This window comes from Phyllopteryx taeniolatus, chromosome 7, assembly GCF_024500385.1.
Source record: "Phyllopteryx taeniolatus isolate TA_2022b chromosome 7, UOR_Ptae_1.2, whole genome shotgun sequence".
Lineage (NCBI taxonomy): Eukaryota > Metazoa > Chordata > Actinopteri > Syngnathiformes > Syngnathidae > Phyllopteryx > Phyllopteryx taeniolatus.
This window is the reverse complement of record NC_084508.1, coordinates 14,622,087-14,637,929: the sequence shown is the minus strand read 5'-3', so window position 1 is coordinate 14,637,929 and position 15,843 is coordinate 14,622,087.

Below are 15,843 nucleotides of genomic sequence, written 5' to 3'. Positions count from 1 at the left end.
CATTAGTCACAATTTCCAATACTTTTGCTCACTTGAAAAGTGGGTGTGTTCAAACAAAAGGTGCTCTGTCCTGAGTTGTTTAACATATCTTGATGTAAATACCATGAAATTAAAGCTGGAATTCTGAACTTTTGTCTGATATTCATCTTGCTGAAATCTCAGCCCCCTTTTGCAACCCTAAAAGTGAAAGTGGAAGTAAAACAGCACATGATTAGATAGTTAGTGAAAATTATAATACACTGTTGCCCATAAAGGTGGAATAATTTTGTTTAAAGTAATAATAATTCCAACAGTGTAATTTTCCTGGTATGTAGCCTACCTAAGTGGTTGGCGCTCCACCGAAAAACACCACTGTAAATCAAGTTATTTAATAACATTTCCCCTCAATATAAAGCACATCCCATTTTAGCATGAAAAGAAAAAGAACCTTCACTTACTGAAGGTTTGATGCGCTTTCTAAAAATCAATTACCACTACACCTGCTGAAGTGCCATGTAGTGAACGAAGCTAAATTCTGAGTGTCTGTTACGTCTTTCGCAGATCACATTGACTTTGATATGCTCTCTCTACTTTTAATGGGCAGCACTTACAGTAGATGAGTAGTTCGGTACTCTTAGCCCATTATAATGTTAGTGGACACACAGTGCAAATCAGGTGAGTCAAAGATTTTAGTGTGCTCCATCGGTGAAGTGCACTACTTGGTTAAGTTCTAATTAACCTGCCGTAAAAGGAGTGGGCAAGTTGGACCTCTTCCAGTGAAACGTAATAAGCACTAATGGTTACATTTGCCATTAATAGGAATCATACGACACGTGGTCATTCATACTTGCAAAAATGTCTCATACATACGGATTGATTTGGTTGAACATGCAGTACAAAAAAAATTAAGAAATTAAAAGGTTTTAATCTTCTAAATATCCCATGCTGAAAAACTATGTACTGCCAGTTAAGTTTTGAAAAACTGAAGATTTTTTGGGCGTTGACCATAATGTGATGAAAGTCGAGTCAAAGACCATTAATCGATACCAATCTCATTTAAGGAAAAGGCTTGTAGCATGAAGTAGAGCCGTGAGCCGTACTTTGGCAAGTGCTATACCACAGAGTCGTAAAGTGACACAAGTGGGGTGACGCACATTTTTGGCCATAACATGGCAACGAAGATGGCGCTGCTGCCCTCGTTTCTCCCCGCCAGTCCCGAGGTACAGCTGGTATGAATATTTCAAGACTAGTGGCAATTAAAATCACAGAAGTTAGCAAATCTAACCGCTACTCTCAGCCACAACCATCTTATTTTGGTACTCTCGGACCCGTGCATTTGATGAAGACTGTGTTGCCTTGTTGGACAGACATTTTGCTGCTCCACAGAGAGTTAAGATCCGGTGATGGCAGCAGACGGGTGAGTCAAATGTCTTCTGTAAATTGGCCGATTGGAAAACTCGATCTACGACGTTTCGACTTTACGACGCCCGTGCCTCGGCCGCCATTTTGTCCCAGCACCATAGTGTTTCTGCTTAGCTAGTGCATAGTGCTTGTCTGCGTTTGTGCGCCGGGAGTATCTTTGCCTTTTTCGCCCTCCTTTTTTCACACTCTCAGCAGTAATGGTAAGTATAGCATCTTATTTTTTTTTTATTTTAATGTATTTTAGTTTCTTTATACGAAGTGTTAACCTTTCCTGCTACGGTCACCTGACCGTGGTCGGGAGACGCAGGTGTTACCTCCCTTCTCTCGTTGCACAGCTGAGCTGGGTGGCAGCAATAATAAAAGCACGAAGCACCGATTTGCTGCTTAATGGCTTTATTAGCTCCTCTGCACATTCAACGTCAACGGGTCCTCCGCTAATCTCTACTCTTCCCCAGTCGCCCTCACTACACTTGCTACCGTACACACTCGCACCGGCGCCCACGCGTTCCTCCTTCACAGTCCCGCCGGACGACGCCTGCGCAATCCCGTCACACTCACACATCGACGCACACGCCCACACACACTGAGTTTGCTGTCACAATCACGTGGGACAATATCCGTAACAGAAGTATTTAGCCGTAAATTTTGACTTTAACGGTGAAATCCGATTTACGCGGAAATTCGTGTTACGTCGCCAGCGTAGGAACGGAACTCGTTCATAAATCGACGACTTCCTGTGTGTATATATATATATATATATATATATATATATATATATATATATATATATATATATATATATACACACACACACACACTGATGGCTTACAGGACATTGCAATGTACCGTATCTCTCAAAAGTGCACAGGTAGAGATCACGCTACCGCGCACGTACGCCCTAACGCTTACTTACTACCTATATCTGGTGCGTGAATAGACGCTGTGACAGGCAGGGTGAGATCTATTTTTCAGGAGAAGATTGAACTATTTATGAGATGATAGGGAGCTCACACGAGACTGTTCACATCTGTGCGTGTTTGTGTGTAATCCTTCTTATACTAAGAGGTGAAAGTCTGCATTATTTAAAACTAGTGGTTTCTCAAAGTGGAGAGAATATGACATGAGGAATCAATGCAAAATTAAAAACTGAAAGTTACACATGCACAAATGCTTCTTTTTACATTCTATAACAGCTTATTTCAAACAGATGTTAAACAGTTAGTAAAAGCTCAACTGTTCATCTTATCAAGACATTTTGGACAACTGTGACTTTCAAAATGGTGAACAGCATGCCTGTCTCACAGTCGAGAGGTTCAGGATTTGAACCTCGGGCCCTCCTGTTCTCGCATTGCTTGTGTGGGTTTTCTACAGGTACTCCAGCTTCCTTCCACATTAAAAAAAAACATGCATGAAAGCCGATGTTTTTGATGAAACCAACCCATGTTCTACTGCTGATTACTGAAGAACAGAAAAAAATAGAAAAACTTTTCTTGGTGAAAGAAGAGAGTCTTAAGTCAAAATGCTCTAAAACGGCTGACAATGCAGGAAACTGCTTTGAAAACGGCTGGCAGTGAATGAGTTAATAAACCTCCATAATATAGGAGTTTTATCGGAGTTTTGAATTGAACTACTGAAATAAATGAACTTTTCTATGGTATTCTAATGTATTGCATGCACATGATTTTTGTTTGTGCTTGTTCAGTGAAAGAAACTAAAAGAAGACAGAGGCAAACTGAGTCCACATGTCACAATAGTCTTCTCTTAAGCACTGTATCCTAACTTGTTCATTTGAGTTACTGTGAACTTCCAAACAATCTGCAACTTGGAACTGACACATTTTCCACAACAGCCACGTCCAAGGGGCGGTCTTTGTGCCATAGTGAAGTTTGCGAGTGTGAGTCAGTGCGTCTGCTGATAGCAGCATGTGGCAGACGTTGCGATGGTGTTTTGTGTGTGTGTGTGTGTGTGTTTGGCGTGGCAGACCGTTGTTGGAAAATGGAGCGAGGACGTTAGAAGCTGTTGGAAGGAGATGATTGGCTTCAGAACACGGTGGCCCCGTGGTGACAGATGGTTGGGTGGCGGACTCGTCGAGCTGAAATCACCCACTCACACACACACAGTATTTGGCTTTACTGATGCTTGCATGCACACAGCAACACGCGCAAACTCTGGAAGACACGGAAAACGTCCAGACATGCACTGACATATTGTTTTAGGCAAACATTTTTGGCCAAGACCAGCTTTGTTGTTTTAATGACCTCTTTCACGGCAGTCATTTGAACATAGTAAAACAGTAAATAGTAGCGCACACGCAGTTTGCAGGGCTAAGCAAAAGTAACAGTTTGAATTTAGTAGTAGGGTGGTGCATCGGACAAAGAAATGAATGGTGAATTTTTGTCTGTCTATACTGAATGTGCCCTGTGATTGGCTGACAATTCCAGTTCAGCGTGTACCTTCCTCCCACCCAACGTCAACTGGGTAAGGCTCCAGCTCACCGCCATAGAAAATGGATGAATGATGAAGCAGGCAAAATGAATGCACTATTTGGCTGCAACTAGCAGAGGCATTCAACTTCAGTGGTGACTGTGACTTACGAGTTTAATTCGTTCCGCGACTGAGCTCATAACTCCATTTAATTGTATCTCAAATTTTGGGTGAGTCGCGGGATGCTGCGCCGATGTTTTAGTGGTCGCTGCCGCCATCTAACGGTGGCGTATCTCAAGCTTGCTTCTCATTTTGGCCTGCAACAGAATGCAAAAAGAAGGAAAATAGGAGAGAACAAAATATCGACCGAGCTCTTACCTTGGAAAACTCTGGCCCAATTTAAGAGTTTTTCGGGTTAAGAGCCATTGCTTGGTAATTTCTTTGGTTTGTATAGGGTTGGGCATTAACCCCTAAACCCTGCCTGGATGCAGCAGCCAATAATATTGCAGCAGGGATTCATAATAACGCCTAACTTCTTTCTCAGTTCACCCGTACAGCACTAATATTAGTCAGTCTAAGGAAAGAATAAAGGATACATATATCCATTAATTTTCTTCAGCTTAGCCGAGGTTGGGTCACGGGGGCAGTAGCTTTAGTAGGGAAGCCCAGACTTCCCTCTCCCCAGCAACTTCATCCAGCTCTTCCGGGGGATCCCGAGGCGTTCCCAGGCCAGCCGAGAGACATAGACTCTCTAGCGTGTCCTGGGTCGTCCCCGGGTTCTTCTCCCGGTGGGACGTGCCTGGAACACCTCACCAGGGAGGGGTCCGGGAGGCATCCTAATCAGATATGGCTCCATAAATTAAAATATGGTGGAAAAGCACATTTATTTCAGTATTCATACTTTATATAGATTCATTAAACACACAAAATACTTTTCAGAGGGGAAATTCGTGCCTAATTTCTACATTAAAAAAATATTTCACGGTTTCCTGATTGTTACGTAATATTGTAGTTCCTGGAGATGGCAAATTTGGGGTTTTCATTTGCTGTAAACGATAATCTTCAAAATTATACATACATATTAAAAATAAATCATGAAATATTTCACTCTGAGTGTGTATCTCCGAGTTTCACTTTTCGAATTAAACTACCTAACTAAATTAAGCTATTGACATTACTGTAATTTATTGAGATGTGCCTCTATATGAATGTGAACTGTTATATTGTCTGTGTACATGTTATTGCTGCCCAGTTTATTTTCAGTCCATTACATTAAGGGTAAAAGCACCACAACATAGATGCTAATTAGTGTTAGCATTAAGCTAGCAGACTGAAAGGCTAAACTGTGGTTGTTTTAAATACACAAGGTATTATTTTCAGTTTTATATTTAGTTAGACAGTAAATTTCAACTTGGAGTGGAATTGAACAGTTCAAAGCCTCTTTTTGTAAGAATTGTTCACGATTTGCCAAAGTTCTGCTATTGTGACGTGAGTTCACTGCCACCATCAGGAGCTTGTATCTCAAGATTGAGCTGGCAAGTCAAAGCAAAAAAATGCAGAATGACGGCTTGTATCTCGAGAAACTCGTAAACTGGGTCTCTCGAATCTCAAGGCACCACTGTACTTTCTTCAAACAAGGCAGAAATGCCGTTAGCTATGAGATGTTGAACTACATCCACGCTAACGTACAAATCCCTCAGGCCGCATTATCCTGCTCAATATGACACTGGAAGAAAATGTAGTCATTCTTTTCAGACTTGGCCGAGGTTTGTGCTGAACTGAGTGCCATTCATGTTACAGATGATCATTATAGCATTGCTAAAACAATACATCTAATGGAGGAAAAAAAGACTTCATGCACTGATATTTATGAAAGATGCACATTCAAACACAAACAGGCACAAATTTGAGAAATAGCATGCAACCACTAAGCAGTGCCAGTGTTAGGCTGTGACTGTGGGGGGTTTGCCGTGCGTCTCCCTGAGCAAACACGAGGGGGGGTCGAGGGGCTCTGCTGCCTCCACCAGCCAACAACAGCACCTCTCACTGTCACCGCCACCATTATCACAGCCATCGGCGTCCAAGCGACAAATAGCACCAGTGCGCTTGACACAGAGGGGCACGCCAAAAGCAAACATGCAAGCCGAGACGGCGAACCGGAGAGAAAATGTCATCATAAGCAGAGAGAATAAATTTCGGTTTGGAAACAACACAAGCAGGATTGATGCAGGCAGGCCCTGGATTACATCTCACTTTGGCTCCTTAAGGTCCACACGGTGACTTTGCACTAACACACCACCCAATAAAGAAGATTTATGCTCTACTTAAGTACGTTGCCAAATGAGTTTTGCAGTAAATATACTTTATGCCTTTGTTGTGCTGACTGCATTTTTTTTCTTCCAAAAGGCTTCCATCTTCTACTGCAAAGAAGTGAGGTTTGCTTCCACTTTGGGATCAATGTACCAGACCTTAGATTTGCTCTTCTACAGTATACCAGCAGTCCCCAACCTTTTAGGTTCCGCGGACTGGTTTCACATGGAGCGATATTTTTTTATGCATCGGCATTGAAACAAATAAAAACAAATGATTGAAAATACAATAGTACATGTTATAAGGTAATATTATATAACGTATATTTCAAATTTCATGAGACATCACCGTTGTGCCTAGTGGTAAGCACCTCTGCCTTAAACCTCTGAGGTTGCGGGTTCCAGTCTCGGCTCTGGCTTTACTGTATGGAGTTTGCATGTTCTCCATGTGTTTGTATGGTTTTTCGTTGGGTACTGTGTGTATAATACAATATTATGTCCATTGAAGACTCAAAATCATCATCATCCTCATCAGATTACAGAAGGAAATTGAACCAATACAAACATGAGTCTGTAAATCTGGTTGCCAGAAATGTCACCTAAAAATCCACATTTTAAGGTAATGATCAGAAGGTCATTCCCTAACATGGTCAAAATTCTGAATTCCTTCACTTTCCCAGATTATTCCAAAGGAATTAAATTCTACTCAGGAGGTCCTTTGTGCTAGTGTTGGTGAGCAGGTGACACAAATGGGTCTAACAAGCTGTGGATCCCATTCAGGAAGTTGTCATACCGCTCTCCTGGGAAGTTTCCTCGTTCCACTGCGACATTTCCAACAGTCTCAAATCACACTGTTCTTGCTTAGGGGCGACAATCTGTTGTCTGTTGCCCATGCCGCAGCGCATTTCCTGCCATCATTGGTGGGAATTAGCAATAACACTAGCCTGGATCAAATGTGAAAACTACAAATTGAACAACACAGCCTATAGCGTTTGGAAAGAGAACGGAGTATTTCGTCCTATTATTTCAAGGTTCTGTACCAATGTCTCCCAATGTGATGGAAGTGGCAGTGAGTTAGTTCATATAATATTATGTAGTGACCGTAACAAGAAGGAGTTTGACACCCCTGATATAATTTGTTTGGCACAGGTTTCACATCGGCTCTGCTGACGCAACCACCTAATTTTTATATTCGGGTTAGAGGCCGGCAGCGGGTGAGTATTGCGATACTGGCCGGAAATCAAAGGCAAAAAAAAAAAAAGAAAGAAAGAAAAGAAAGGCAGCATCTATCACTACACTACCAGTGCTCACTATATAGAAGAGACCATATTAAAGTTTATATTTATATATATGTTATAGTTTCACCCATACCAAACGTATTAGAACACAATTTAAAGTATTCCTTAGCGCCAGTTTTCAATCTCACACTTTCAAGAAATGGGAGATTATCATACAACATCACTGAGGAAACAACATGAAGAAGACGCCCTCGCTGGCAAATTTCCCCAAATATTAGTCAAAGCATGCTTGCTTCAAGCTGTAAGTTGAAGTTTAATGTAAAGTGACACATAAAACCAAACAGAATGAAACATTGGATATTTAAACACCAATATCTGCAAACAAGCCAAATAATTTCTTCTGATGAAAGTCTGCTAATAAATAGTGCAAAACGCCATAGGCAGGCAAATGGAAATGAGCATAGAAGTTAGGGTCATAAGAAACCTTCAAATAACTGCTACTTTAACACACACAGAGCAGCAACATATACAATTTTACAATATTATGCAACAATACTCACAGGGATATAAAGTACACTCGCTGCCCTTAAAATGACAATAGCGGGGATCCGCTGTCCCGTCATACACTGAAGGGACATCCTCCCCTGAATCTCTTCCAGTATACCTCAGTGCTGCCTGTCATTTTGTGACACAACGCAGTACTACACTGAAGTCACGCAACTCTAATTTCAGACTTGCCTGTATACCATAAAATCCCATAAAGAGACGATCGCTTCAAAATCTGTGATATAGCGAGGGCGTGAACAATGAACCGTGATATTGGTTTGGGTGCAGTTGCGCTACTTGGCGGTGTACACAGCATGTGCTCTTGAGAGGCACAGTGTTCTCATTTGCATGTGCAAAAAGTTGCAACTGAGATGAACGGAGCTATTTTGTGCATCATGCAGCAGAAAACATGCGAGCGAGCAGGAACAGCAGATGGCGTGTAAATAATGTATACGCTCTCACGGGAGCACCCGAGACTGTCTGGTTTGGGTTTGATGCAACAGCCTGGACTCCCACACACGGTGACCCTGTAATTGTAAAAGACCAAAGCGTTGTGTTCACGTGAGCCAAGAACAAGATGATCCAAGGTCAACAACATGCTAAACCTATTCTTAACTGATTCCAACTTGCCAAAGTGATGGGATTTTGCACCTAGGCAATAATAATGATTCATTCTTTGCCACTGTTGTATTTACATGACAACACCTGCTGATGAATTTCCGTCTGTTCCTGAGGGAACGCCTACTGCAGAATAAAGCAAATCGCTGTTGCAGAACAGCACTCCTGCTGCCTGGAGATACTTGGGATTCAATAGCTTATCACAAGGACACGTCATCTGTCCATGTTCTTGTCATGTCTGGGGCCTTCTCTTGTCACAGCGTGTTTTCACCCCAACAAAAAAAAAAACCTATACTGTCGGTGATAAGTACACTAGTGCCTTGAAATACGAGTAACCCGACTTACAAGTTTTTCTAAATACGAGCCTTCGTTAACTCAACTTTGGCATAGTTAAAATATCTTCTTTAAAAAGAGGATTTAAAAAGAGGATTCTGTCAAATTACACCTTATGTATTTAAAACAACCACATACCTTTGCCTCACTAGCTTAATGCTAACACATAATTGGGAAATGCTATAGACGGGCAGACAAATAGCGTCTATGTGGCAATATTACAATATTATAGATTGCTATTCTGCAAATTAAAAACACAGTACAAACATTTTTGCTTTTTGGGGGAAGGCTGGAACGTATTAATGGCATTTCCATTGATTTCAATGGAGAAAGGATTTGAAATATTAGTGGAACGAATTAAACTTGTATAAAGTGTAAACTTTGCCGAAGGATGTAATTTATTGCCGCTTATATATTTCTTTTTTAAATTTTCAAATCTATCAATCAGTCAATCAATCAATCAATCAATCAATCAAGAAAGCAGGCAACCAATAATAAAAAAAAAAAGCCCGCGTAAGCTGAAGAATGTTTGACAAAGTACATATGCTATCTAAAGAAAGTGAAGATATAAAGACCAGCTTGTCATGAATCAAAGGAAATGCCTTAAAATTGGGTCTCAAAGTCTAATAAAACAATCTGTGTGATCACTGCATGTGTGTGTGCCTGAAGAGAAGAAGGCCTAGCTCTCACATGCACCTTTGAATAAATAGCACACATTGAAGTTATGAGTCTTTAGATTCAGTAAAGCAGACAAAAGGGGTGAGAGGAGGTATGCCGTTAACGTCAGCGCGTACCAAGGGGAGCTGGAGGGCAACAATGCCTCCCCTGCTGCAGATTTGACTAGTGAAGATTTGCCAAAGACAAGTAGCTCCTTATGATATAATATGCTTCCGACTGTGCCGCCTCTCGCTTGTCATTTGGCTGAGCTGCCTTCTGCATCGCGGCGCGGCAGGATGCTGACATTCACACCATGGAGCGGGTGTGATCCGCTCTCACCAAAGCAGATGAAAAGTGGTTTATATAGAAGCTGAGAGTCAGTATCATATGGTTGCAGCAGGTGAGGGAACAAGGCGAGCAGCAGTTTTATTTTAGCTTCCTCATTTGCATGCTGTGTTGTGAATCGCTAATTCCAGAATAAGTTGATGCCGTAAAACCTTCATTTATTATAGACATTTTGTAACATCGATCCATGGTCTTTAGCGCTTGTTGTTGTTTGGGTCACAGGTGAGCTAGGTCGTAAAACCGGTATACACCTTGGACTAGTCGCCAGCCCATCAGAAGACACATGGAGACAAACAACCATTCGCACTCACATTCACACCTAGGCTGCATTTACACTGCAGGGCATGATGCCCAATTTGGAACTTTTTACTTATTCGTTCACGTTTTTTTCAAGCTCTTGATTGAAAGTTTGACAAATTTGACTTCTAATGTGAACACAATGCGTCCATGAAGTTCCACGCATGCCCACAAAACAAAACGTCACGTAAACACGAGGCACAGTGTGTTTACGGAAGTATATATCGTCCGCCATTGCTTTTCACACCTGTCTGTTTTGTCGAACAATTGTGACCTTGTCGCCTTTTGACGACGTAGAGGTCAGATGAGTGTGACCTGAGCATCCAGACAGCAGCCGCCTATGGATCCGATTTATATCCACATATGAAAGAGGCCTGGGTCGGATTTGAAAAAAAGGCTCTGAAACTTTTTTTTCATTTCAAATAAACCATTTTTACACACTGTAACTTTAATTTGTTTCAGAGCCAAACTGTTGCCATTGTGAAACCATTATTTACTGTAGTCAACCAAACATTGTGACATTATCATACAATCTCATACAAGTGTGAGAAGTTCCATAAAACACACTTTAAACACATTCTTAATTTTCATGACGGATGTAAGAAATTTTGTGTGCTGCGTCACACACGTGTCTCCACTAATTAATGTAAAAGGTTCAAACATAAAACACTTAAAACACTCACCTTTGGTTCAAGTAACAAGCATATATGACATCCAACCAGTCAGGGGCTGTATAGTTAGCAGGGAGCGTGAGAAGCTAACGTAGCGGCCTACATCTTCATTGGCTCAAAACAAACCAGGAAGTAGAAACCTACCAAAATAAAAGTGATAACACAACTTAACAGAAGCAAAACTTCTGCTTAGTCATCCACATGACTCCCAGCGATCATCTCGGACTATTATGACACTGAAACACTCAAACAAAGGTACTTGGAAGCCTCCGGACCAGTGGTGTCAGACTCATTTTCATCGTGGGCCATACTGTAGTTATGGTTTCATCATCATATAAATGTTTTAACAAGCACACTGGTATCTTTTGTATTGATATTGTGAGTCAGTAAGTTAAAATTGACTTGAACAATTATGCTAGAGGCTAATGGTATAATCACCTCATCCTAATATTACATACCTTTATACACAATTGCCCCTGCATTATTATTCAATACGGAATATTTTTAAAACATTTTTTAAAAATTTGAAATTAGAAGTCATGCAAAATAGTGGCAGCCAAATATTTAAATAAAGTGGTGTCTTGACTTACGAGTTTAATTTGTTCTGTGACCACACTTTCCCCATTGAAATGAATATGTAGAAATGCTAGCCACAAAAAACACATTTTGTTGTTTTTTTTTTAAATAAGAGAAATAGCATTCTATATTATTGTACTTATAAAACATATCGTGATAACATCATTGAAAAGAATGTAAAGAATTTAAAGGTCCCATATTTGGGTTATTTAGACCTCTGTAGAGTGACTCTTAGTATAAAAGTGTCAATTTCATTTCAAGAAACACCTTGAAAAGGCGCCTCTGACAACTACTTCTATTTCAGTCAGTTTTGTATCCTCTTCATCCATATTTGGCTAAGACCGCCCACTTTCCTCTGATTGGTTGCCTCCGTGTAGAAGACCCAACCCTCACTACGTGTGAGAGCACACGTGTTTGTTATGTTGACAGCGCTGGCTCGGGGGTGAAGATCGTCCGTCACAAGTGTTGTAGATAAGTTCAAATGACCTGATTTCAGGCCTCTTGGCAGAAAAACGTCTGTAACGCAGCAATGTGTGGATGATTTTTTGATTTGATTTTTACAACTAAGTGACTGTAAGGTGCACTAATAATCACAGTTTTTCGCAGATGATAAAGAATATATGCCTGTGAGTATTGTTATAGTGTCTGTCTACATGTGTTGCTGCACCTTTTCTGTTCAAATATTCATTGCTTGAAGGGTTATTGTTACCGCAAATTCATTGCTAGTTTTGTTAGTCTGTGTATGGTGTTTCTCATTATGTGTTAGCATTACGGCAGACTTTTGCAAGTTATGTGGTTTGGTTAAGTACACAATGTGTAATTCTTCGTTTTATATTTAAATTTCAACTGGCAATGGCAATAAACATCTTGAAGCAAGCAAACCCCTTTTTTGAAGAATTGTTCACCATTTGCTGCTTGTTGTGAAGTTCGCTGTCACTATTTAGTGCTCGTAACTCAGATTTTTGCTTGCTACTCAGGAAAAAAAAATAATCCACCAAGCAACCGCTCGTATCTCAAAAAACTGATTTTCTGAAAAATGAAAAGAACAAATCCATTTAGTAAGAAACGTGGCGAGCCGCATCTGGCGGCCTTGAAGTTTTACACTTGTGCTCTGGACCCTGTTCTGGTCAAGTGAGGTGTACTTATGCTTCGGCATATTTTACACTACAGTTGTGGTCAAATAAATTGTCAAACTTGGTAGGCACCATTGTACCAGTACAGATCAAATGAGTCTTCAAAGTGTTGAGCTATTGAAGGTTTCTACGCCTGAAGGAAGTGGATTCGCGTTGACTCTGCTTTGGCGTTGACCTTGATGAGAGTGTCAGGTCATTAAGTTTCAAACAAAGCGAGCGGGAAGACAAGTCTGTCTGGACATATAATTTTCCAACAGCCATCATTTCCTCCACAAGCTCAGTAATACTCTCTGGTGTAATTTAGGTTTGATAGGTTTCATTACGGGACATTACTGCCTTGCCTGTTCTTCTTTGAATACTGATTTTTCAACCTCCTGGCATGATACTCCTCTTCCTCTCTTTCGTTATGAAGCAGGGAAATTGGTAACAAAAAATACAATAAAATCACTAACTGTAATTAAAAAAATTTACATCTTCATGTCGAGAGGTAGAAATGCACACGCAAGGCATCTCGTGCTACCTTCACTGATCCTAACCCTGGTTTGGACCTTACCCTTACACTTGTCCTCATTTGGGTCTCAAGTGAGCTGCCCACAGAAGAATCGATCTGTATTATTACAATAAAGTAATTGGAATGTATCACAATTGGAATGTATAGTGACATCGGAAAGCGTAACGTGTCTGTCCAGGCTGCTCAGTACAATGTGGCTAAAGCGATGATAAGTCAGAACGCCTGCTGCAAGGAGAGCTGTTTAATCTCTCTCTATATCTGGGCCATTGAAATTAAATTCAAAATATGTACAGTTTATTATTTTTCGGTCAAAGTAATTTCTTAATAGTGGTTAACTTCTTTTTATACTTGCCAGTTAAGAATGCTAAAAAGTGCTTGCCTTTTCATGCCGTGTGACCGGGTATTCTGCGCAAACTAGTTCGCAACCTCAAAACATCCTGTGGTGGGACTGTCATAAACAGAGAACCCCGTATCACCTTTGTAAAGTCACATTCTGCATGATTTTGCAGGTGTACCAAATGTGGCATCCGATGTGCATGTGCATATCACTTCACAACGAGACCTCTGAGCTCTTGACACCTCATTTTATTGTCCCAACATTCAAAAGTACAAATAATTCAAACACAACAGTTTTATGAAAAAGAAAAAACAAACATTTACAGCAAGATTTTCTATTTTGTTTCCAGTTTCAGAAATGACCTAAACTAGCAAGGATAACAGGAAGTCATTCATCGCAGTAATTTGATTAATAATAAGAATAAGAATACTAAGAATAATAGCAATAATAACCATAATAATAATCATCATCATTGTTAATAATTGTTAAGTAATAACATAAGCAGGACAGAATAGAGAGAAAGAGAGAGCCACAATCCATGGGGCTCCGCCAACATTTTTTCGTCTTTTTTGTCTTTAAGGTTTTTGTTTTATAGATTTTTTTTAATCAGATAGTAAACAAACACGTCTCAGGAGGGAAATAAAAAGAAAACTGACAAGAATAAGAATAAGAGCCGGGTTCCTCTGTTCACCTTCCCTCCTCCACTACTGGCTGCCTTGTTCCAACCGGCAGCCTGCCACTCACTGACTCTAAGGCGCTACAGGGATGGTGGTGGGAGCCACTAGGGTGGGACACGGAGCGAGGTGACGCAGCTCCATGACTTGCACTCACACACACACTCATAAACACACACATACATGCGGACACATACACTTAACAGCCGAAAAATTATGGCCACTTCCACAATAGAATGATATCCAGTAGAAGAAGTGCATCGCAGCACATATTCTTCCGTTACGATGTTCAGGAGGTACTCCATCCATTTTCTTTACCGCTTTTCCTCCTTAGGGCCTCGGTTAAGCTAGAGCCTATCCCAGCTGACTTTGGGCAAGAGGTGGGGTACACCCTTGGACTGGTTGCCTGACAATTGCCAGAAACATGCAGACAAAAAAAGAACATTCACACCGAGGGACAATTTAGAAAAGAATCTTCAATGAACCTAGCATGCATGTTTCTAGAAAGTGGGAGGAGGCCGGAAAACCCCCCACACAAACACAGTGAGAACATGCAAACACCACACAAGAAGACCGATATTTGAACCCTGAATTGCATAACTGTGAGATACATGTACTAACCACTATCCCACCCCTCACTATGCTACCCACAAACCTCTGAGCTATAACAGAAAAGTAATGAGCGGTTCCTAATAATTGAACTCGTCTAAGTACAGTGTTTCTGGGGACGATAGGGATGGAGCATTGCAGCGAACAGCAAATATCCGGGAGTAAACAACACTCCCCTTCCAAAAGGTTTATAATTACCAATAGATGTCACAAGATAGTGGCAAAGCACTACTTTTTTATTTAGACGGGGTGATGGCCTGTCTAAATGGAGCTCCTCCACTCACGTCAACATAGTTCATTGGGCCCAAGATGCTACAGGATGGTAGCAAAGCACTAATTTTCTATTAGACAGGGCGATGGTCTGTCTAAATGAAGCTCCTCCCCTCACTTCAACATAGTTCCCTGGCTCCAAGATGCCACAGGATGTCATCAAAGCAATACTTTTCTGTTAGACAGGACTTTCGCCTGAGCACAAAAACAGCCAATAGGTGAATTTGCGGCAAATCACAAACATGCGGGGTAACACTGTAATTGAGGTAACCCAAATATTGCAAATTACCACAATAACATACATATTCTTAGATGTATACCTCTCTAACAATGTCAATCAAAGGTGACCATTGTTATTTTGGAAGGGAAAAATAGGTCATACAGCTCTTGTATTGGATCTCATTAGATTGTGCAAAGTCATAATGTTGTTAGTGGTTGGAGTATAGAAACACACCCAAGCACGTAACACACACACATGAATACACTCATACACACACAGGCAGAACACAGGCACACGTCGCAGGAGGTCATACAGTGTAAATTGGTTGACACATCAGAACAACATTCTGCTGGGGTCGTTGCATAAATTCAAGCCCCCCACAAGACCGTTACGGCGTCGAGGGGCATGAAGGGGTCTGCTTGTGTGTATGACGGCGCATATGGTGATGATGTCACATGACTGAGATGCGTGCGTGTGTTTCGCTCCCTTTCCAACACACACACACACACGCACGCACCTCCTTCATGTTTTGTAACAAAAGAAGCCAATTATGTATATCTATACATCTGGAACCCTACTTTTTACCTTTCGAAATATATAATATATATCATATTAGAGTATATAAAATATAGAATTGGTAGAATCCCTTTTCATCCCTCCAGAGTACTTCTTCA